A 25323-nucleotide genomic window follows, 5' to 3' on the forward strand; every position below is an offset into this window, starting at 1 on the left:
TTTTGGCAGGACTAGCGCTGTGACGTCACGCCGCGTCGTGATTGGTCGGAAAAGAGCGCGCAAGCGAGGCACCGAAAAAGGGGGAGTAGGGTTTCTTCGTGTTCAACTGAGGTGACGACGACGTTGTCGCATGGGAAGCGAGAAGCATCGGCATTAAGATTTTCGGTAAGCGGTCGCGGCCGTTAGCTAGTGCCTGCGCTCGCGTGAATAAGTGTACGGGACAATCCAAACGGTGTATCTTTCGTCGGAATAAATCTCGTATTTAGTTACAAGGAAAGTACGTGTTTCCTTGATAACCTATCCCAAGCCATCCTTACAGTATCAATTAATTGATATTTTTATAGTCGTGTTTACGTAAAGGCACAACTTTCCATGTAGCGACAAATGATAATGTATTCGACGTCGAAATCATCATTTTGATGTCGCTGATGGCATGTTAGGCTTATATGAACACAGCAATAACACGTTGTAAATACGTGTGACACACGACACACGACAATTTAACGAGCCGTTGTCAAGAAACGCTTTGCGACCTTAAACTTAACCTCTCTAATAACGGGTGACTCATCTCAGCGCGGGCGTAATATTATAATATATTGGATAAAGTGTATATTAGGTGTGCAAATAATAAAATTTTGTATAATTGTGCACTGTTTAGTAGAATAATGACTAAAATCAAGTATTTTACAAGTAAAAGACATTTGCGGCGAATAGTAAAAAAAGACTTAATACAAATTTTACAAATTAATCGGGAAATAATACAAACAAATAATCATGTTAAAAAATTGATACAAAATAAAAATTCATATGATAATTCCGCCGATATTGTGTGCGTGCGTGCGTGCGTGCGTGCGTGCGTGCGTGCGTGCGTGCGTGCGTGCGTGCGTGCGTGCGTGCGTGCGTGCGTGCGTGCGTGCGTGCGTGCGTGCGTGCGTGCGTGCGTGCGTGCGTGCGTGCGTGCGTGCGTGCGTGCGTGCGTGCGTGCGTGCGTGCGTGCGTGCGTGCGTGCGTGCGTGCGTGCGTGCGTGCGTGCGTGCGTGCGTGCGTGCGTGCGTGCGTGCGTGCGTGCGTGCGTGCGTGCGTGCGTGCGTGCGTGCGTGCGTGCGTGCGTGCGTGCGTGCGTGCGTGCGTGCGTGCGTGCGTGCGTGCGTGCGTGCGTGCGTGCGTGCGTGCGTGCGTGCGTGCGTGCGTGCGTGCGTGCGTGCGTGCGTGCGTGCGTGCGTGCGTGCGTGCGTGCGTGCGTGCGTGCGTGCGTGCGTGCGTGCGTGCGTGCGTGCGTGCGTGCGTGCGTGCGTGCGTGCGTGCGTGCGTGCGTGCGTGCGTGCGTGCGTGCGTGCGTGCGTGCGTGCGTGCGTGCGTGCGTGCGTGCGTGCGTGCGTGCGTGCGTGCGTGCGTGCGTGCGTGCGTGCGTGCGTGCGTGCGTGCGTGCGTGCGTGCGTGCGTGCGTGTGTGTGTGTGTAACGGATAATAACGTTGATGATGCACATTATGTTTCTCATCAGGATAATTCTTTGACCGATAATTTATTTGAGTCGATACAATATATTGATAATATTGATGAAGATGTGTATAAAGATGAATCGTCATTGTTTGAAAAACGATGTGGCACATTTCCTGCAGTAGTAGATGATTTTATAAATGCAGTTCATATGGTTCTTGAAATATAGACACTTATTAAGTCAGTGTGCTATAAATGAATTATTAATTATACTAAGAGTGTTATCTCCACAATTTCCAAAGAATTCGCGTTTTTGCAAACATCTACTTCATGTCCTTATGAAATTATAAGTATCTATCCCGGTTTTTACTGTCACTTGGGAATAGAAAATGGACTACGAAGAATACTTAACAGTAGTTTTATTATAGAAAAGCTATTCCTGGATTGCACTGAAATAGTCTTACCTATTTGCATAAACATTAATGGTTTGCCAATATCTAGAAGTTCAAGCAGTCAATTTTGGCCAATTCTTATTTATATAGATTTACATGCTATCAGTGAAAAATGGCAAAAGCTCTTTGCTGTTGGGATTTACCATGGCCTTAAAAAACCAGCCGATGCACATCAATTTATGAATCCCTTTATAAACGAGTTTCAAAACTTAAAAAAAAATGGTTTGAGATAAATAACAAAATTATTAAAGTTAAAGTTAGTAAACTTCTTTGCGATGCTCCAGCAAAATCTTTTCTTTTATGCATTAAGGTCACACAGGTTACTCTAGTTGCACTAAATGTACTGAAGAAGGAACTTTTATTAATGGAAAAGTTGTATTTTTAAAGACTAATGGACAGTTGAGGAATGATATGAGTTTCCAAAATAAATTGGACGAAGAATTTCATAAAGGTGTAAGTTCTTTTGAAAAATTAAATATGGGTTTAGTTTCACAAGTACCTCTCGATAGTATGCATCTTGTATATCTGGGGGTTATGAAACGGATTTTAATATTATTAATAAGGGGTAAAAAAAATATTCGTTTATCTGAAAGTGACCAAAAAAAAGTTAATGATGAGCTATTATTGTTTAGAAACTATTTGCCAATAGACTTTGCACGATTACCAAGACGTTTGGAAGACATAGAATATTATAAAGCCACAGAATTACGACAATTTCTATTATATACCGGACCTGTTGCCTTACAAAACATAACAAACACAAATGTATATATACATTTTATGGCACTCTCGTGCGCCATTAGAATTTTAAGCAGTACTGAACTATATTTAACATATAATAATTATGCTCAACAACTCTTGGAATATTTTGTTCACAAATATATCCAATAATTCATGGAAATAAATATCTCACTTATAACGTGCATGGTCTAATACACTTGCCTGCAGATTGTGTTAAGCATGGTCCACTAGAAAATTTTAGCTGTTTTAAATTTGAAAATTATTTGTTTGAAATTTAAAAAAAAAATGCGTACATTACGACATCCTTTACAGCAAATTTGTAACAGACTCAAAGAACAGGAACAAATACAACAAGTAAAAGATGTGACAAAATATCCAATATTACGACAACAATATAAAGTCTAAGTTTATAATGAAAAAAATTATACTTATTATAAAGTAATTGATACTGAAAGGTATAAATTAAGGACATCGGATAAAGATAATTGTGTCATATTGAAAGACAAATCTGTTTTTTGCATTACAGATATTTGTAAAAAAATGACACGTCAAAAATTGTTGTAAAAGGAAAAAAGTTCACCGAATCCAAATTATTTTTTAATTCACCGTGTTCTTCTCAATTATTCCATATTCAACATGTGCAAAACTTGGCTAATGATGCCTATACAATTAACATTGATGAAATACTCATGAAGTGCATCAAATATCCCCCCTCCTCCCCGCATAATAATAGTTTTATTATCTTTCCAATAATACATAGCCAATGTGTAAATGAAAATTAATACTTATATAAATAAAAAATATATAATAACATTAATAGTTATAATAATTAATAATAATAATAAAATAATAATATATAATATAATAATAATAATAATGATATAATAATAAAAATATAATAATATAATAATAATAATATATAATATACAACAGATTCAAATATAGAAGGTACTTTTAAAGCTTTTAAAAAAATTTTTTCTGCAGTATGTTATTAAAATATTAATACACTGTTCAATTAAAAATTTAATTTCTTGCATTGTTTTCAGATATGGTCTGTCATAGAATTTCTAGAAGAGTTCTGTGAAATCGAAGTTGTACCAACTTCATGGCTAGAACGAAGAAAAGACAAAATTTTATGTAAATGGCCACTTAAAAATCATAGGAAATTTATTCGGAAAAATATACAACCGGATAGCAGCTGGGAAGTGTACAGAGTACAACTTCTTACTCAAAGTGGTAAGAATTTTAATGAAAAATGATATTTGATAATGTCTATGAATCACACAAGTAAATACCCAAGTTTATTCATATAGTCAATACTTGTAAGAAACTTACATGTCGAAGATCTGTCTTCAATACAAATTGAACCAAGGCTATCATAAAATGTCTTAAAGCAGAGGGTCAATTCTGTAATTCTAAAGAAGTGAAAATGTGAAAAGTGAGTAACAGTGATTGGTATATATTGTTAATTCTAAAAGTATATACCAATCAGTGTAAACAATGCTCCTCACTTTTCATATTTTCATTTTCTTCAGAAATATAGAATCGACCAAAGCATGAATAATGGTTTTAGTGTTAAATGCATTAAAAACATTTATTCTTTTTCAACTGTAACTTTCTCCAATTGCAGACTCTTATCAGAAAGCATTAAATTACGCGAAAAAAAATCAAATACAGATACAGATACATCATGTTCTCAGTTAGGGAAAGGTAAACGTAAAAAAAAGCATAAGAGCCAAGAAGTCAGTGATAATTCCGATAGTGACTTACAGAGAATGACACCGCCTCCTTCGATAACAATATATCAAGATATACAGACAGGTAAGATGTACTAATTATTGAAAATAAATTCGAATAAATATCACTAATATGATTCTCTTATTTTCCAAATATACAGTATTTTACACACGTGCTTACATAAGTATTATTAATTTTTAGATCCATGTGATGAATTACTTCATGATAAAGCAGTACCAATTTTGTTTTCACAAGCACTCAATAATGGTAATTATTATTTATTATTTTTCAACTATGAACAATATTTTTTATTTCATATTTACCTGGTTTTTGCACATGTAGATTTATTGTTCGAGACTATAACAGTTCTTTTAGAATTTTAACATTTCTTTTTTTTTGCTCTGTTTTATCCGCGAGTAATGGGAGCTGCTGACAGCCATCGAGCTTCTTGTAGTTCATTTCTTCGATGCACCTAGTCGCGCAGCGCTGTCACCAGCTCCTCACGCGCGCGATTTTCGTTTTTTCGCATCGTGATAACTATGCAAATAAACATGCCCAAAAAAGGGCACGTCCAAATCCATGCCCAAATAAGTCTCGAGATCCGTTCCCTTACCACCCCTTTTTTCGCCTCCGATCGTAATTGTTTTACGATGCAAGATTCGCCAGTCTCTCGCAGCCCGGCACCGACATTAGATCGTCCCGCAGACCTCTCGCGTCATCTGCCGATTCTAGCTGCGGGGATTCACTTCCATTCCATCCATAATTCGGCGACCATGTCAATTAATTTTTACGTTAATGCGTGGGTGGCCGTATCTTTCCCGCGAACGTCCTCTGCCTCGTGCACAAGATCTCCGTCGGATCGCGCGCAAGATTTCCGGATTCGCGAGAGCTTCGATCTAAAGGCTCTTCAAGATTTCCGCATCGATTACAGGCAGCGTAATATCGGGACGTGTCAAGATTTCCGTAAGCTTGTAAAAGATACGGTTCGCCCCTCGCTCCGAACGTCCGTTTGTTAATAAATCATTAACGTGTGAGTGACACCATCGCCTCCTTTTTGTCCCTATCACCCCCCGTGAACCTACCGCATTCCTCATCACTCGCTTCGCGTCTCTATCAGGACGGATCCCGGCATTCTCCCCGTGCGATCGCGCTTACCCTACGCACGCACAAACATTTATTAATAGACAAAGAGGAAGGGAACTATAATATAAATACCGAAAAAGATGTTGTCATTGAAGAAGAGGATAATGATTTTAATAACAATGACGCTTTAACCGCTATAGTAGACAAAGTCGGTAAAAAAGGTATATTTCTAAGAAATTAAAGTATAAAGCGAAAATTATAAATTTACATAACGAAAATGGTAATTTTATTTTGTTTAGACCAAAAAAATACTGTTGTAATGACAAATACAGATGAGAATTTTAGAAGAGAACATTGTTATTGAAGATTTATGAACAGGTATTAAGTTTAATTTTAATAATATAATACAATTATTGTTGCAAAGTTAATATTTTATTAAATAAGCTAAGTGTAAAAATGTAAAACTTATTACTTGGACTGAAAAGTCCTGGGATTTTTAATGAAAATAAGCTTTTTTGGGGCAAAGTTATATTTATTCCTCAACATAGTTCGAGGTCGATACACTTGATATAGCGATCTTCCAACATTTCAACGCCTTTTTGGTAATACAAAACGTCCAAGCCTTCGAAATATTCCTCGGTTTCCGCGATGACTTCCTCATTCGATCGAAATCTCTTTCCCTGGAGCCACCGCTTGATTTGGAAACAGATAATAGTCTGGGGCCAAGTCTGGAGAATACGGTGGATGAGCAACTAATTCGAATCGTAATTCGTCCAATTTGACCGTCGCTTTCAAGGACGTGTGTGACTGCGCGTTATCGTGATAGTACAGAACTGTGGTCAATCAAATGAATGTAGCTTGTAAACTAATAGACGAAATGTCATGAAACTTTATACATAAACTAGTGACAGATGAGCTTTTCAAAATGAGTAAAGCTCATTTTGTCGTGTCGCCACCAATCGAAAAGTCCCGGGACTTTTCAGCCCATGTAGTACATAAAAAGTACATTTTATTTCTTTTCAAGTAACTTTAACAAAATATTTATTTAACAAATACCATTTTTTCCAGATAGTAACGTAATGTTAAAAATATTACACAATGTTTTGGCAACCAGGAAAATGGTAGAACAGCAAAATGAGTTCTTGAAACAATTGGACTCTAGATTGAATATCAATATTGCTTCAAATGTAGTTGCTGCAACAAATCCCAATATTACGGAGACAAATATAATCCTACTAAACCTTTCAATAAATATAAAAAATTATTAAAGTTTGACGATAGCTTGAAAGCAAATATAGTTGCATCAAAACAATTGGTATGATTTCTTTTAGTAAAATATACTTGAATAATTTTCAAAATTATAATTACATAAAGTCCTATGCAACACGAAATATAAATTGTTTTTATTTTTTATTTAGGAAATGTTTTTCTACTTATTAGGAAGGAATACTGCCCAAGTTTAAAATAAAAATGGATTGGAGAAATTATTAACCAATAAGCTGGGCTCTAAATGTTCTTGGTTTGGACGCAAGGGAAATTATCAATTGAGTTTTTGACATACAATGGAAATTTTAAAAAGTACGTAAAAGTCAAGATTTTCTTACTTTTATTTTTCACTCCTGACTGCGCCGTTGGCAGCGTAAAAAGACGTTATGTATTTCATTTGTTTGCTATCGTTCTTCTTAGTCGTTAAAAAAAATTAAAAAAATAATCTTATATTTTTAATCAATTTCTTTGTTTAATTATGAAAATATTAAATTTATAATATATAACCTTTTATTTTTATATTTATAGTTGCAATAAGGAAACATTTTCCTACTTATACTGATAAAAATTTTCAAGATCACGTGTCTACGTGGTGTAAATACGCAAAAACAAGATATCTAAGAGAAGCATCAAATATATTTTTCAAAATTATATATGTATATACAGGGTGTTAATAAACCTTCGCATAGTATTTATACCATCGTGTTGCCCACGAAAATCGAAGACGAAAAGCTCTCTAAATTTTTTTGATTCCATGCGTACAGTTCTTATAATTATTGTCGGAAAATAGTGAAATATTGCCAATGTACGCACGGCTATAACGGAAACACGAGTGCGGTGAGAAACAAGACAATCATCGTCGCTCGCCGCGAGGCGAGGAAAGCGCAAACAAAATTCATTGCTATTCACAACGTTGTTCGTAGCGATAAGCGATGGGGACTAAGGATGGTCGACGATAGCTCACAACTAAAATTTTTCACATAAATTTTTAAACTGTACTACATAAATTGCGAAGCTAAAAAAATTAAAAATTGATTGAAAACATTAAGAGAATCATTTCATAGTATTTTTATTGATATACTTGAATTTTAAATCAATGAAAGCAAATAATTCGTTGGAAATCCATTACAGTTTATGCTCTTTCGTCATTTTACAAACTTATCAGAACTGTATGTAAAATTAATATATTTTGTTATTATCCTTATACTAGCAGGTCACTTTACAGCTTTCGGAAGATGCGCCATAGTATTTTTAATGATAAACTACAGTTTTAAATTAATAAAACCGAATAATTCATTAAGTCTGCCGCATCCAATTTTTTCTCGCAATTTTCCAACTTTATCGATTAAATCCTGATAAGGAAAAAAGGAAGTATGTTGCCGTACCAAAACTTTTTATACACATTATTGGCAATTGTATTGTTACAAATCATAAACGTAATATTTATAAAATGTAAGTAGACATTTTCACGAACAGCGGACTTTACAATTTGTGAACTTTATTCCAACGTGCAAAATTTCCAAAACAAATAAGAAACAATTAATTTTCATGACTTATTTGCTTTTATTTCTTTAAAATTCAAGTATATTAATGAAATTAATATGACATATTCTTTGCTGTTAAATCGTCTACAAGTATAAAATATAAAATATAAAATATAAAATATAAAATATTGGCTTTGCAATTTATGTAGTACAGTTTAAAAATTTATGTGAAAAATTTTAGTTATGAGCTATCGTCGACCATCCTTAGTCTCCATCGCTTATCGCTACGAACAACGTTGTGAATAGCAATGAATTTTGTTTGCGCTCTCCTCGCCTCGCGGCGAGTGACGATGATTGTCTTGTTTCTCACCGCACTCGTGTTGCCGTTATAGCCGTGCGTACATTGGCAATATTTCACTATTTTCCGACAATAATTATAAGAACTGTACGCATGGAATCGAAAAAATTTAGAGAGCTTTTCGTCTTCGATTTTCGTGGGCAACACGATGGTGTAAATATTATGCAAAGGTTTATTAACATCCTGTATATACATATATTAATATTGTTTTCGAAATATATTTTTTCTATAATAACTTCATTTATTTGTTACAAACAAAAATGAGGAGAACAATGAATAAGACATATAATATTTGTTGACCTAAATATATACTATTTGTTAATCTAAATATATAATATTTATATAATTATTATTATTTGTTAATTTTAATGTTTTTTACTTACTTAAACTTGAAGCAATATTAAATGTAAATAAATAAATATATAAAAAATAAAATGAATAAAAATATTGTATATGTATATTGCAGTACAAACTTATACCTTTTTATATATACAATTAATTAAATGTTGTCAAATTAAAAAATAACTTTATTTGTCCATAATTTGAGTTAAGGAATAAAAAAGATAACTTATTTAGACTTTGCTAAACATACAATATAGGGTTATTGCCAGAAATAACTCCATTTGTTCATTATTTGGGTTAAAGAAATACATAATAAAAAAAAGACATTTCTTGTGAAATTTATTCTTCCGTAGATAATAATTAACAAAAATTTTTATAAATCATTTTCTACAGGAAAATAAATGTTATAAAAAATGTTTTTTTTATTATATATTCCTTTAACTCGAATAATGGACAAATGGAGTTAATTCTGGTTTTGGCAATAATCCGACACTGCAAAGTTTAAAAAACGTTACATGTGGAACGTTATGCACGAACTTTATAATAACGGTTTACATACGTTTTTCACAAACGTTACAAATGAAACGTTGCGAATAAACGTTTTACTGACGTTTTATATACGTTTTACAAACATTTCACAAACGTCGCAAATGGAACGTTGCGACTGAACTTTTCAGTGAAGTTTTATATACGTTTTACAAACATTTCACAAACATTACAAATAAAACGTTACGTATAAAGAGTAAATGCGTGAGGACATTTCTGGTTGTGACGACGTTACATAAATGTCTTTGGAACGATACGAAAAAGGTCACACAGTTTAAATGTTACGTTATTGCAACGTTGCTGAAACAAGATTTTGTTTAGTGGGTAGGAATCGTTTGTAACGTTTTTTATTTCGTTTTAGTTGATCCGTTTAAAAGTTATCGATTTTTCAAAAACAAGAATTTTTTAACGTTAGGCACTGTATAGATATCAGGTTTCATATTTGGAATCGTTTGTAGTTGTTTGTAATGCTTTTCGATACATTTGTAATCGAATCGTTCAAAAATTATCGTATTTCTAAAAACAGGAACACTTCAACGTTAGGCACTGTGTAGACATCAGGTTTGATATTTGGAATCGTTTGTAGTTGTTTGTAGTGCTTTTCGATACATTTGTAGTCGAATCGTTCAAAAGTTACCGTTTTTCTAAAAAGAGGAACTTTTTAATGTTAAGCACTGTATAGACATCAGGTTTCATATTTGGAATCGTATGTAGTTTGTAGTGTTTTTCATTTCGTTTTAGTCGATCCGTTCAAAAGTTATCGATTTTTCGAAAACAGAAATTTTTTAACGTTAGGCACTGTATAGTCATCAGGTTTTATATTTGGAATCGTTTGTAGTTGTTTTGTAGTTGTAATGCTTTTCGATACATTTGTAGTCGAATCGTTCAAAAGTTCTCGTTTTTTTAAAAACGGGAACGAAAATAGGTTTTGAACGATTCGACTACAAATGTAACAAAAAGCACTACAAACAACCACAAACGATTTCAAATATGAAACCTGATATCTATACATTACCTAACGTTAAAAAGTTCCTATTTTTAGAAAACGATAACTTTTGAACGATTCGACTACAAATGTATCAAAAAGCACTACAAACTACAAACGATTCCAAATATGAAACGTGATGTCTATACAGTGCCTAACGTTAAAAAGTTCCTGTTTTTAGAAAAACGATGACTTTTTAACCATTCGACTACAAATATATCGAAAAGCACTACAAACCGCTACAAACGATTCCAAATATTGAACCTGATGTCTATACAGTGCCTAACGTTAAAAAGTTCCTGCTTTTAGAAAAACGATGACTTTTTAACGATTCGACTACAAATGTATCGAAAAGCATTATAAACAACCACAAACGATTCCAAATATAAAACCTTGAAACCGCCTCCAGGAGGTGTTAGAAAGGTCCCATCGCCAACGCCATCCACCAGCAAACAGGCGGACGAATTGGGTGCAGCTGAGAGTGCAGCCGGCAGCGGAGCAGAGCGGGCAAAGACACGTAAGACCATTGTCAGGTTGGAGCGTCTGTATGAGCGTAGAAGTAAGCGATAAGACAACGTCGCGTGAAACGCGTGTAGAATACGCAAAGAATTTAATAAATAAAGTAATATCTTTAACGAAAAAATTTTAGTTTGTGCATAATAACGGAAGAAGGTGCAGCGAGACACCGAAAAGTTCCATTTCTTTTATTTCTTCTATCTGACGCGTGTAGTATACGCGAGTGCAATAACAGCACATGATATTTGATTTTGTCAAGCTTCAATCAATAAATATATTGGATTTGGTTTATTATTATTAAGCTTATTAAAATATTCAAGTCAATTTGGTATTACAAGTAGCAGCGAGCTACGCGGTTATCCTAATATACGATTAGTAATGTTAAAGCTCATCGAGCAAGTCCAAGACTATTATTTTTTATTATTAATTACAATTATGTTACGTTTGAATATATCTTTTTTGTTATCGTATGCAGTTTGCGTGTACGTAGCGGTAACGTGACTAGAGTCAGTCAATTTTGCGTTAAAGTCATTTTATTTGTTCTAACATATTCAATTATAAATCATACAGCGTTCTTAGTATTAATCATAGATTATAAGTTAATTATAAGGTGGTGCCACTCGAAAGTGTAGCGAGTGCAGCAGGCGACATCGTCTGCATTATTGACGTAAGTCAGCATCGGCACTTTTTGGAGTTGCTGCGACGTCCTAATTGGCTAAGGAGCATGCGGCGGGGCAGACAAAAGTGGGTCGCGCTCTCCCACCAACAACTTTCGTTCGAGCTTCCACGCGAGACACATCGTATGCGTTATCGGAAGCCGCGTGACTAAAACCGACTCTTGTACTTAATAATAATACGTGCGGCGCAACAAAACATGTTTTCGTTCCGCGAGCGACGGTCCGCGATATTAAGGGCATAATAAGTGTACGCGATCGTGCTATTAGGCCATCGTGCGTGACACCGTGCGATTTAACAAAGCCGAAGCGATCGCGGCGCAACAGAACATTATTATCGCTGAATGCGATAGCGAAGCAGTCATATCATTGCACTTTGCGAACGCGACGTACAATTCCGACACAAACGTTTATGAACAAGCAACGCGTCCGGGAGCCTGTAAATAAAGTTTATACGCGAGTGAGGAGGAAGTTTACGTACTCGAATGTAAAAAAGCGGCGCGTATGGGAATTTGTTAAATATGAGACACTTGTTACTGTTGAAATAAATTTTATTTGAGTGTTACAAAAGAGAATCAGACATAGTGTTCAGTGATTGACTAATCCCGCGACGCATTTGCATGTGTTCCTGTGCGACGAATCCTGTGTGTTCCTAAAAATAAAACCTGTTAGAGTGGGATTACGGGAAGTTACACGTAGGAAGGATACTTACCTGGGAGATCCTGAGTGCAGCGACAATCCGGGCAGTCCACGGCGATCCAGCAGCAGCAGCATCTAAAACTGAGAAGAATAAAATTAATAAAGTTCATCCTTGCTTCTTGGCGGAGAAAGAAGCTGGCGACCACAGCAGAGACACGAGCTGCGTTCCACGAAAAGGTTTGAAGTTGCTTTCTTTTCCTATATCGCGCATCTTCTAATTCTCGGTATCGGTCACAACCTGATGTCTATACAGTGCCTAACGTTAAAAAGTTCCTGTTTTTAGGTAGAAACGGTGACTTTTTCACGATTAGACTACAAATGTATCGAAAAACACTACATACAATTCCAAATATGAAACTTGATGTTTACACAGTGCCTAACGTTAAAAAATTCCTGTTTTTAGAAAAACAATGACTTTTTAACGATTCGACTACAAATGTATCCACATATGCCTCCGCACGACTCAACGCATCTACGTGTCGCATTTTGTCAGGGCGATGCGCTATGCTGAAGTCGTAATTTTGTAAGGCAAGTATCCATCTCGCTATACGCGGGTTAATACTAGCTTTATTAATAGCGTAAACTACCGCGTTACAATCGGTGATTACTTTAAATCGAAGGCCGTACAAATAAACGTGAAAACGCTCGATCGCTCGAATGATTGCCAACGTTTCCAATTCGAAACTGTGATATTTTCTTTCAGCATCGTTTGTGACCTGAGAGAAATATGCCACTGGCGCCCACGATTTATCTGGCTGTTTTTGGAGAAGTATCGCTCCAATACTTTGACAGCACGCGTCGGTGTGCAATTCGGTTTCCGCCGCGGGATTATAGATCCGCAAAACCGGCAATCAATTCGTTTTTGAGCGCATCGAAGCGTCTCTACAATATTCGTCAAAATTGAATTCTGTTGATTTCCTTGTTAGCGCATACAGCGGTTTAGCCTTGAGCGAATAATTTTTTATAAACTTTCTAAAATAGTTAAACCTAAAAACCGTTGTGTCTCTAAAACGTTAGACGGTGGCTTAAATTTCTTTATTGCCTTTATATGACGAGGAGTAAGCGTAATTCGGTTTTCTTCTATTTGATACCCGAGGAACTCGACTTTATTTTTAAGAAAAAGACATTTCTCATAATTTAACTCAAAACCATATTTTTTCAGAAGAATAAGGACTTCTTCCAAAATAGAGAGATTCTCATCGACGGTTTCGGTGGGGATCAAGATGTCGTCTATATAGATCAAGAGTTTATCGTGCCGCACGAGAGGACTCAGAATTCGCAAGAGCCTTTTCTGAAACTCGGCTGGAGCTTCGCTATGACCGAAAGGTAATCTTTTATATTCGTATTGACCGTCGGGGGTCGCAAACGCAAAATATTTTGTATAGTCTTCGTGCACGCGTAACTGATAAAAACTATCTTTTAAGTCTAAGAGTGTGAACACTCTATTTCCGCTCAATCGGGCGAGGCAATCCTCGATTAAGGGAAACGGATATCTTTGTTTTTCTATTCGACTATTTAAAGGGCGTAAATCTACGCATAATCTCAATTTTCTATTTTTTTTCTTTACTAGTACAACTTTAGCGCAATAAGGGGAGACACTCGGCTGAATAATTTCGCGCGTCAAAAGGTCGTCGATTATTTTCCTGATCTGCAAGCGTTCCGAGTGCGCGAAACGGCGCGGCGCGAACGCGTAAATAGAGTCATCTTTTATATTGACTTTGACTGAGTGTCCGTCGTCAACTCGTTCTACCGGTCGTTCGTTTATGGTAAGTATAATCTCTCTTAAACGTTGTTTTGCTTGACAACCGAAGTCCGTTTGCAAATTGTTTGTTATTTGCTCTAGGTTTAGGTCCGACTTCTCTTCGATACAAAGAGGAAGCATCGAGAAGAAAAAGACGCGTTCGTCCTGCCCTTGGGGCAACGGTTTATAAACTAAGACGAGTCGAAGCTTCTCGAAGAATTCTCGGCCTATGATCACGTCCCCCTCAAATGTACTCTCATCAAGAATATATAAATTGATATCTATATCTTGGCCTGGCAATTGCACTAAATTTATTTTAACACTAATTTTACCCTTAACAACTAACGCACGTCCGCTTAAATTTTTTAAACAACGCGACGCGGGGATTATTTCTATTCCTAACATTCTAACATTTTTTTATAAACGTCGTAGCGTACAAAAGAAACGGGGCTTCCGGTATCGACAAGTGCTATCCAATTACCACGCTCACCGTTGAAGCTGGAGATCTGCACGAACGGGCCGTCGATGAGTAGTCGTCGTCCTCGCTCTACTACGACTGCTACCGTCTCGTCCTCCGCTTCTGCATTGTCGACCATTTCCTCGTCGTCGCCCTTTTCCCCTGGCTGCTCCGTGACTGCTGCGGCGGAGCGCGCTGCCGGTCGTCCCGACTGGCCGTGGCGACGATTCCACAAGGAGTTCGCGGGAAGGGGCGGAAGCCTCCGACGAGTCCTGTACAACAATTGCCGGTGGGCGTCCTTCCCTTGCAAATATTTCTCAAAACTGCGCAAATTACTGTTGCTGCAAATGCTGTTGTTGTTGCAGGAAGAGCTGCTGCTACCGCATCGTTTCTTGCTGATTCCGCACCATTGCGGTGGTCATCGTCGACAGCATATCCCGCAACATTTCCATAATCAAGTGGCGGTCCTCTGTTGAAGTAACCTGCCTGATCCTCTGCTCCAGATCCTCCTGCGACGCCTCGCTCCCTTCGGAGAGCTCGGCGGGAACTCTCTCCAGGGCAGCGAGCACCTCGATGATGGCGGTTCTTTCCGCCGCTACTGTAAGGCCGTATTTTAGCGCCTTTCTTTCTAACTGCTTTGTTGACATTTTTTTTAACTTCGATCTATCCATTTTGTTCCAAATGCAGCACCCTGCTCCGAACTAACACTCTGCTCCGAACCAGCACACTTCTCAAGCACCCGAAAATTCAACACGTGGTCGCCGCGAGGCCTGCTCCGGCGCCGTGATCCCACTTCTGAGATGTAAGATAATTCCCAGGAGAACCGAGGGAGGTGCAGATAGGTATGTAGAATCGGTATATTCGAATAAAATCACCAAGAACCGGATTGACTTCCGTTACACTATACTTATATATATATATTTCAGAAAAACGAGTTACAAGTCTTTGTTACACTGACTCCCGGCAAAGCTGTTCGTGCTGTCAGCTCCGCGTTCCGAAGGAGAGTCCCGGAGCCGGTGTCGTTCGGACCGTTGGGAGATGCTCCGAAATTCTCTCCCCACTTGGCATGCGCGTGAATACGTTATATCCGGCGGGAACGTAAGCGGTTTCCGGGAGGAACTGTCGCTCCACCTGTCACGCGCTAGTAACGCCATCTCTTCGCACGCGTAAGTATCAACTACCGCAATGGGAGGAAAGTGTAGCCGGTGCGGCACTTGCCCCCTAAATCTCACAACTTACTACTTAACTCACGGTCGGTAAAACAGTTTCCTACTATACCGACCTTGATGTCTCGACCGATAAGGTAGGTCCTTACCTTACCGACATTACACACCCCCACTTACCCCTAGGGACCACCCCCTATATACTTTTAAAGTTCCAACCCCAACCCTTGACCCCTCATTGTTGTCGAGATATAAATTTTTAAAGTATTATATAACAGCCTCACCGATTTTTTTAGAACCTAGAACTTTTTAGAATATTCTCGAAGGCGTTCGAAATTTTTGTAAGTACTAAAAACTAAAAGGGAAGGATCCCCAGCGTGAGTGTCACGTCCCGTGTATAATTTTTTATTTTTATTCTGTTAATCATTATTTTATTAATTATTAATTTAACTTCCTTTATTCGTATAACGACTTGTTTAATATTCTATAATTCATTTATTGTTTCTATTAATATATTTAGTTTTATAGTTGCTAATTTACGCTGCACAGCACGCGTAAACATATATTAATTTAATATCGTTCATTATTATATTAATTATTTTATACATTATTGATTTGCTGCACTTATCACTCAATTATTTAGTTACAACTTTTATAATAATCATACAATTATCTCTTTTAACTTCACGTAATATTTGTTCAAATACTTTTATTCAATTATTCAGCTTTATGTTCTATTATTTTTAGCATATTATGTACGGTGTTCTGATATTATTCATATCTTGGCCGTACACTGATTTAACATTATCCATTTACTACATATTATATTCGTTCGATCTTTAATTATATTGTTCAATTATTATTTAACGCTATACTTTCATTGTACTCAGTTTTATTGTTAGTCGCTACTATCGATAAAATGTAAAGGTATTGCATCAATTGCTACTGTCGATAAAATTGTAAAGGTGTTGCATCAATTTGCTGTTGTCGATAAAATTATAAAGATAATTTACCAACTTACTACCGTCGATAATTTTACTCACCACTTAACTCACAGTCGATAAAACAGTTTTCTACTATACCGACCTTGATGTCTCGACCGATAAGGTAGGTCCCTACTTTACCGACACTACACTCCCCTACCACCCCCTAGGGTACATCCCCTATATACTTTTAAAGTTTCAATCCCAACCCTCGACCCCCTTATCATTGTCGACATATAAATTTTTAAAGTTATATAACAGCCTCACCGATTCTTCTAGAACCTTCTAGAATGTTCTAGAACTTTCTAGAACATTCTCGAAGGCGTTCGAGATTTTTATGAGTACTAAAAACTAAAAGGGAAAGATCCCCAGCGTGAGCATCACTGTAATAGTTGAGAAACTCTGAAATATTCACCGCGTAAAATAATATTTTATAAAAATTTTAAAAGACGAAGTACGCGGCGACGCACAGTGGGCCAGAATTGACTTTTTTCGTTCAAAATGGTCTAGAGACCTCAATATTTAACCAAATAGAACAAATTTTTTTTTAAATTACTCGTGGAAAGATGCCAAAGAAGATTGTCTGAGCCGATTTTCAATAAATTTTATCCCTCGAGGCATATAACCCCATATTCTCATTGAAAAATACAAAATACCATGACGCAATAATGACAATACATAAAACAGTAACTTTTACCTGCAAAACCTCACTTATGGGCTCAGTGACATCGAAACAATACAAACTCACATTACAGCAATGACTGCATGACTTGATAATTTTATGTAATTAAAATAAAAAGTATAATAAATTATACTTGTAGCTTAGTATGACTCGAATTAGCTACACTTGATGAAAAGTATATCCAGAATGTGTCACGAGGAGGCTTCGAATTTACATTCCATGGGGTTTTTTTGCAAATTTTTGCAATAATTTTTTACATTTTTATAAATTCTTTTGTTTTTGAATTAATACTTATTCAACAATCTTTAATCGATTTTCATGTTTTTTGTATTCTAATTTTCTGTTTTGATTTGTACATTAGTTTTCAAGTTAACTTGTATTTTTAACTTGTAATAGAATAATAAAAATTGCCTAATGTTTACTTTCCGTATATATCACGGATTGTTTTGTTATTTATCCTCAATCGATTCGCAGACTCATCATATGATGGACGTATGATGATTTTATACTTTCTTTAACATTATTGTTTACCATCGTTATTTTTTAATTTTACTTGATTTATAATTTTATTCATTGACTTTGGACATGTAAGTTTTCAATATTTTATTTTAATTTATATCTTTCTCTTGTTTTTGCTTTTCATATCTCTGTATAGTTATATTTTTATTCTTAATGCTATGATTTATTTTATATCTTACTTGTATCTCTTGTAGAACTTGCTTCATATTGGTCCGAATATATTAAGTATAATATTTAATAAGACAGAAAATGGAGAGTATAATAATTCCGAATAAATTACTTTGTGACATTTTATTTGAGACAAATACTAAAGATGCAACGATTTTGTTGAATAAAATTGACGAAGGAAATAATATTAGTACAAGACTTGATTCAACGCTAATAGAAATATTCAAATCAGGACTGTCTTATTTTATTGCAATCTTTTACCAAAAATTTAAGAAAAGTTTTTACCAAAAAGATCAATTCAAGAAAACCAATCAAACTTGGATAGATAGTAAATTTACTTTTGATTTTCTGCAAAGAAAGTATGGGAGGCGACCTATTAGTGATTTCAATGAATGTTCAATATCCACTAAAAGACGAAGGATAATGCAGCTTAATGAGAATTATTCTGCTAATGAAATTCAAGAAGCTTTTATATTAAATTTAAAATCATCCGGAAAGAAAGAAGCTAAAAAAATCTTTGAAATTTTAAAATTAGATATTGATAATGAAACCATTGACGATTCTTATGGAGAAGCAATTCAACCACTCACTGCTGACGAAGCAATTGCTGTAATTGAGGACCTTAAATTATCAAAGGAGCAATATAGAGACATTCGTAGACATAGAGACATACGACGTATTGTAAAAAAAAACAGGTGCAAATATCTTTCCTTCGTATGACAATCTTGCTGAATATAAGAAAAAATGTTATCCAGACGATTCTGAAATTGAAATCACTGATACATATGCTAAAGTTAACTTACAAAAATTACTGGATAACACTGTTGAACGCATACTTGCTATATCTGAAAGCACGAACGTTATAAAAGGTATTGCAAACTATACGTCTTTTATATTAATTACGAAATGGGGTTGTGACGGATCTTCGGGTCATAGCATGTATAAGCAAGTTTTTTTCGACTTTCAATTATTAGACAGTAGTATTTTCATGGCATCTATGGTACCATTAGTATTAAAAATAAAAAATACAGAAACAATTATCTGGAAAAACCCTCATCCAGCTTCTGCAAGATATTGTAGGCCAATTAAATTTGAATTTATAAAAGAAACAAAAGAAAAAGTTTTGACTGACGTGCAGTTAATACAAGACGAGATTAATAATCTCCTTCCTACAAAAATTTGTGTTGATGGACTAGAATATACGATTGATCACCAAATGCATTTCACGATGGCAGATGGAAAAATATGTCAGTATGTTACGGAAACAAAGTCGGCAGCGGTGTGTTATATATGTGGTGCATCACCAAAGGAAATGAACGATCTAGAAGAAGTAAAAAAAAAAAGATGAGAATGTTGAAAATTTAAAATACGGTTAAGCTACATTGCATGCCTGAATTCGCTTAATGGAATGTCTGATACATATTTCTTATTGTTTACCATTTGCTCACTTTATAGCAAGAACAGATAAAGAAAAAAGACTAAAAGAAAACAAGAAAGCTGAAATTCAAAAACTCTTCCGTGAAAAGATGGGATTGATCGTTGATGTTGTGAAACAAGGTTGTGGAACGTCAAACGATGGCAATACTGCTCGCAGATTTTTTGCAGATCCTAAGTTAACCCACGAAATAACAGGAATAAGCGAAGTGTTAATAAAAAAATTTAGTATTATACTACAAGTTATAACGTGTGGCTACAAAATAAATATTGAAAAATTTAAAAGTTTTTGTCTGCAAACAGCTGAATTATATGTACAATTATATTCTTGGTACAAGATGCCTTCCTCTGTCCACAAAATTTTAATTCATGGATGGAGAATTGTTGAATGTGCTGTTCTTCCTATTGGATTGTTGACAGAAGAAGCACAGGAAGCTTTAAATAAAGTTTTTAAAAGGACACGAGAGTACAACACGCGCAAGTGCAGCAGATTAGCTACAAACGAAGACCTCATAAAAAAATTATTTGTTTCTTCAGATCCTTATATAGCGAGTTTAAGAATCCAATGGCACAAAAAGCCTAAAAATGTTGATCCAGAAGCACAGGATTTATTGGACTTGTATTGATCAATATTAATTCAAAAACAAAAGAATTTATAAAAATGTAAAAAATTAAATTTGCAAAAAAAAACAAAACCCCATGAAATGTAAACTCGAAGCCTCCTCGTGGCACATTCTGGGTATACTTTTCATTAAGTATAGCTAATTCGAGTCATACTAAGCTACAAGTATAATTTATTATACTTTTTATTTTGATTACATAAAATCATGAAGTCATGCAGTCATTGCTGTAATGTGAGTTTGTATTGTTTCGATGTCACTGAGCCCATAAGTAAGAGTTTGCAGGTAAAAGTTACCGTTTTATGTATTGTCATTATTGCGTCAAGGTATTTTGTATTTTTCAATGAGAATATGGAGTTGTATGCCTCGAGGGATAAAATTTATTGAAAATCGGCTCAGACAGTCTTCTTTGGCATCTTTCCACGAGTAATTTAAAAAAAAATTTGTTCTATTTGGTTAAATATTGAGGTCTCTAGACCATTTTGAACGAAAAAAGTCAATTCTGGCCCACTGTGCGACGGTCGGCAAAACTCAAAGACAACCCCAGACTAAATTCCGAGAATGTAACCGCCAGACTGTCGCGGCATTGAAGTAACACCTGCGGCTGATGCGATCCCTACCTCAGACCGCACCCCGCGACCAACAAACTGACAGTACATAAGAGCGCTCGCCGCGGCGGAACGGCATTGCGTGCGGGACCATCAAGCTGAAAACATCTAAATTGCGTGCGAACCCTTCAAGAAGTAAAGATCTTAAAATACGTATCACTTCAACGGCGAAACTTACCGCCAAATCGCGCACGGCCGCCATTTTGTCGACACACCCAAGACTGTATTCTCATACAATAAAGACAAATTATAACGAATTTCGGGGCCCAGCTCTAATTCATTTCACGCCCCAAACTGTTCTACAAACAATTTGGTAAGTTTAATACAATTAATTCACACTTATTTCACTGAAGTATATATATATGTGTCGAAATCTTATTTCATGTCTCTGAATAGTTGCATTACCATTTTGTGAACGAGATACACTATTGCCGCACGTAATCACTTATTTAATATTTAATTAACCATTCAATTGACTAGAATTATATCAACCTAATATTCAATTACTCAACCTACTGAAATCACATACATAATTACTTACTCAATATCCAAACAATTTTATAATTAAAAATACATACATTTCACTATTCAATTAATTATTTTATTAATTGCAATTACATACATGGTCACATATCTAATATTCAATTAAATATTTAATCAACCAAGATCACATATATAACCATTTATTTAATATTCAAACGAACATTTAGTCAACATGAATTATATTTATTTGACATTTATTTAATTATTTAATTAACTGAAAATTCATACATGACCATTTTTTAATATTCAACCCAAATAAATTATATTTATTTAATATTCAACTAATTATTCAATCAACTGAAATTATACACCGTATCACAAAATTGTTATTCAACTTACGATTTAATTAACTGAATTTATATTCATTGTTTATTGAATGAATTGCCTAATTGCTTGGAATTTCACACAATCAATGTTCAATATATTAATTACACACACACAAAAAAAAAGTGATTGGTCCTGCGGACTAGACTAGTCAATTCTTATGTATTTCGACCCGCTGAATCCGAATCTAAAGTCAGAATTGCAAAGTTAGCTTGCATTTCTTAACCTTAAAAAAAAAATTTTTTTTTAAATGTTGGTCCGGCAAACCAGACTAGTTTATTCTTATGTATTTTGACCCATTGAATCCAAATCCAAGGCCAGAAATGCTGAATTGGCTTATTTTTTTCTAACCTCAAAAAAAAATTTTTTTTTAATGTTGGTCCGGCGGACCAGACTAGTCTATCCTTATGTATTTTGACCCGCTGAATCCAAATCCAAAGTCAGAATTGCTGAATTAGCTCATTTTTTTTTAACCTAAAAAAAATTTTTTTTAGGTTAGGAAATGCGAGCTAACTTTGCAATTCTGACCTTGGATTTGGATTCAGCGAGTTAAAATACATAAGGATTGACTAGTCTGGCCCACCTGACCAATATTTAAAAAAAAATTTTTTTTTAGGTTAGAAAATGCGAGCTAACTTTGCAATTCTGATCTTAGATTCGGATTCAGCGGATCGAAATACATAAGGATTGACTAGTCTAGTCCGCCGGACTAACCACTTTTTTTTTGTGTGCCTGTGTAATTAAAAAAGAATTTTTTTTGTGGTTAGAAAATGCGAGCTAACTTTGCAATTCTGGCCTTAGATTCGGATTCAGCGGGTCGAAATACATAAGGATTGACTAGTCTAGTCCGCCGGACCAACCACTTTTTTTTGTGTGCCTGTGTTATTAATTGCAATTATCTACAGAATTATAAATAACTCAATTTAATAAATCTAAATTATTACTTCCTTAAATACTAAAAGTATCTGATCCTATGTGACTATATAACAAAATCAATTATTAAATCAATTGTAATTATTACAGTATTGCATTTTTAATGAAACTTAATTACCTATTAATTTGAATATTAACAAACTTAGTCACATATTTAATGAATAAACCAAATGATTGCATTTACGTACAAATATTATATTTTAATGAATTTTAACCACTTTTACAATTCGAATATTGATTGTTACTGTATTTGTATACCTGCAATATTATGCCAACAAATTCCATTATTATCTCATATGACCATTCATTATACATGTGAATTATATGTTCAATCAAATTTAATTGGATTATTACTCATTTATCACAACAATATACGTAACAGAATATTTAATTAACTAAAATCACATTTCCAGTCAATCTTAATTATTATTAAATAAATAAAACATTTATTTCTCTGTCCAGATATTTACCACTGATTCTAACTGCTATTATATCCAAATAATGAATACATACATAAATAAAATATTTTTATTTCTCAGATTCTGACATTATATTACAATCAATTCATATAAATAATTCCAACTAAATACAATTACTGATTAATGATTATTTTGACAATTATTATTATATAACTAGCATTATCTACGCACATGATTGAATTTGATTAAAAAACAATATTATTTACCAAATATATATATGTATGTCTATTTCTATTGTCTGATAACCATTAATTAATTTGCATCTCTTCGCTAACAACAAATTTAGACAGTGAAGTGCTCTTATAGGTCCTAATCTTTTATGCGATCTCGGTATATTACAGTAGTCAGACACGGATAGGGTATTCGTGATCTGATGAATCGTTTTCTATACTTAAGATATTTTAATGAATTAAATATATAAATTTCTGATCGCATCCCTCTACCTTCGTAATAAACAAATTAAAGAATTGTTTTATTAATAAATATCTCGATACTATTATTCCCTCTAAATTAAATTCATTACAAATAATTTCTCGAGTGCGATTATAACGTCTTGGAAGCGTTAATTCCCAAAGATACCAAATCTATGGTTGCCCGAAATGTTACTTCCGCGCGTTACCGGTCGAAAATTAGAACCGTTTTATATCCCGTCGGTGATTACTAATCGCGGGTAGCAGCTTTCGCGGTTTTCATCAGACGGGGCTCTCTATTTGTTATTTCAAGGCGACCGCAGCACGTCTGCTTAATTCCCAGGGAACGCCGAGAGCCAGAAGAATCGTTTATCGCTTATTGAGTGGAGAAAATAAAGGATGAGAGACGGGGTAAATGATTGTTCTTATTTATTTATTTTTGTTTATTTTATTATTCATTTATTCTATATTTATTTCTCTGTAATAAATTCTTTTTTGTTGAAGACTGCGTAGTAATGCTGGAAAATCAGTGAAAAATGGAAGATCGGGATTTAATAACCCGTAAAATATTCGATATATGTGTATATTGATTATTTGAAATAAAAGGTGCAGTATTCTGACATTCATGCGTTAATATAATGTAGTTGTAAAACAAAATAACTTGATTTACAATTATTGAATAGATATAAGTATGAATTTGTACGTAAGAGGCAAAAATATTAATATAATCAATTTAATAATAAGTTACAAATTAATAATTAATAATTACGCCTTTAATTAAATTAATTGAATGGTGATTTCTTACTTTGTGATAATTGAACTGATAATCTCGAAATTATGAGTCTCGTTAAAAGTGAAAAGATGAACATTCGTTCGTGTAGGCGCAATTATTTAAGTAAGAGGTATTATGGAATATTTATTATATAAAGTATTATATTAAATATAATGTGGTTAAGTTGCTCAGTAGGTGATGACGCAAATAAAAGAATAGAATGTCTGGAGCCGACGCTGGGATTTAGCAATTGATTAAAGTGATATTGAAATTATAGAACATTAATACGATAATAAAATATCTGCATGAGACTTAAACAGTAAAGATGAGAGATATGGTGGATCTCGCGTATGCATTAATAATTTGGATGGATAAAGATTATAATTAAATATTGTCAAATTCGAAAAGAAATATCTTAATGGAGATAGAATAAACTTACGGTGGAAAGTCTCTGGTTCAACAGGGAACCAACCTTCCTGGGTTATAAAATATAGCGTGGCTTCTCAACACCTAAATAAGCGTTATTGTTTAGTATTCGTGCGTCTTACCTTGTGTGAAGTGATAGAAATTAGGATAAGATAGGTCGTAATAAATTGAAGTTATTAATGAGTTATTTCAAGATTCGCCATTTATGCGAGATTGCTTTTCCGGAACAAGTGCGACTGTTTTAATTTTAATTCGTTATGTTCAGCAACTAGTGGTATGCTCAGTACGAGGTGATCATACTCAGGAAGTGACTGAGATGATCATCGTTCAGGGCCCTCGACGTATGGGACAAGCCCAACGAACTCGCCAATACCAGTGACGAGCCGGCGGAACGTGAACTCGGCGTTAATAACACAGACGCACTGAAATCTTGCCATTCGAAAATGTAATAAATATTGAACAAGACGCGTGGTCACTCTTGTAAAGGGAAAAGGGAAAATTGGAGAGTAATTATTCCCTGATGTTGAATATTAAATAATGAATTGGTTAATTAATTAAAATATATTGCTTAAAATTTATTTGATTGTCTAGAAAATTAGTAATTAACGAGCCGACGGATGGTATTACCCCGCTGCAACGTAGATATTAAATATCGACATGCTCAGCTTGTTATCACCAGAAGTACCCTCAACGGGCTCCAGTCAGCTAATACCACCAAGCTGTTGGGTGACTGAGCTCGA

The sequence above is a fragment of the Monomorium pharaonis genome, chromosome 8, assembly GCF_013373865.1.
Source record: "Monomorium pharaonis isolate MP-MQ-018 chromosome 8, ASM1337386v2, whole genome shotgun sequence".
Lineage (NCBI taxonomy): Eukaryota > Metazoa > Arthropoda > Insecta > Hymenoptera > Formicidae > Monomorium > Monomorium pharaonis.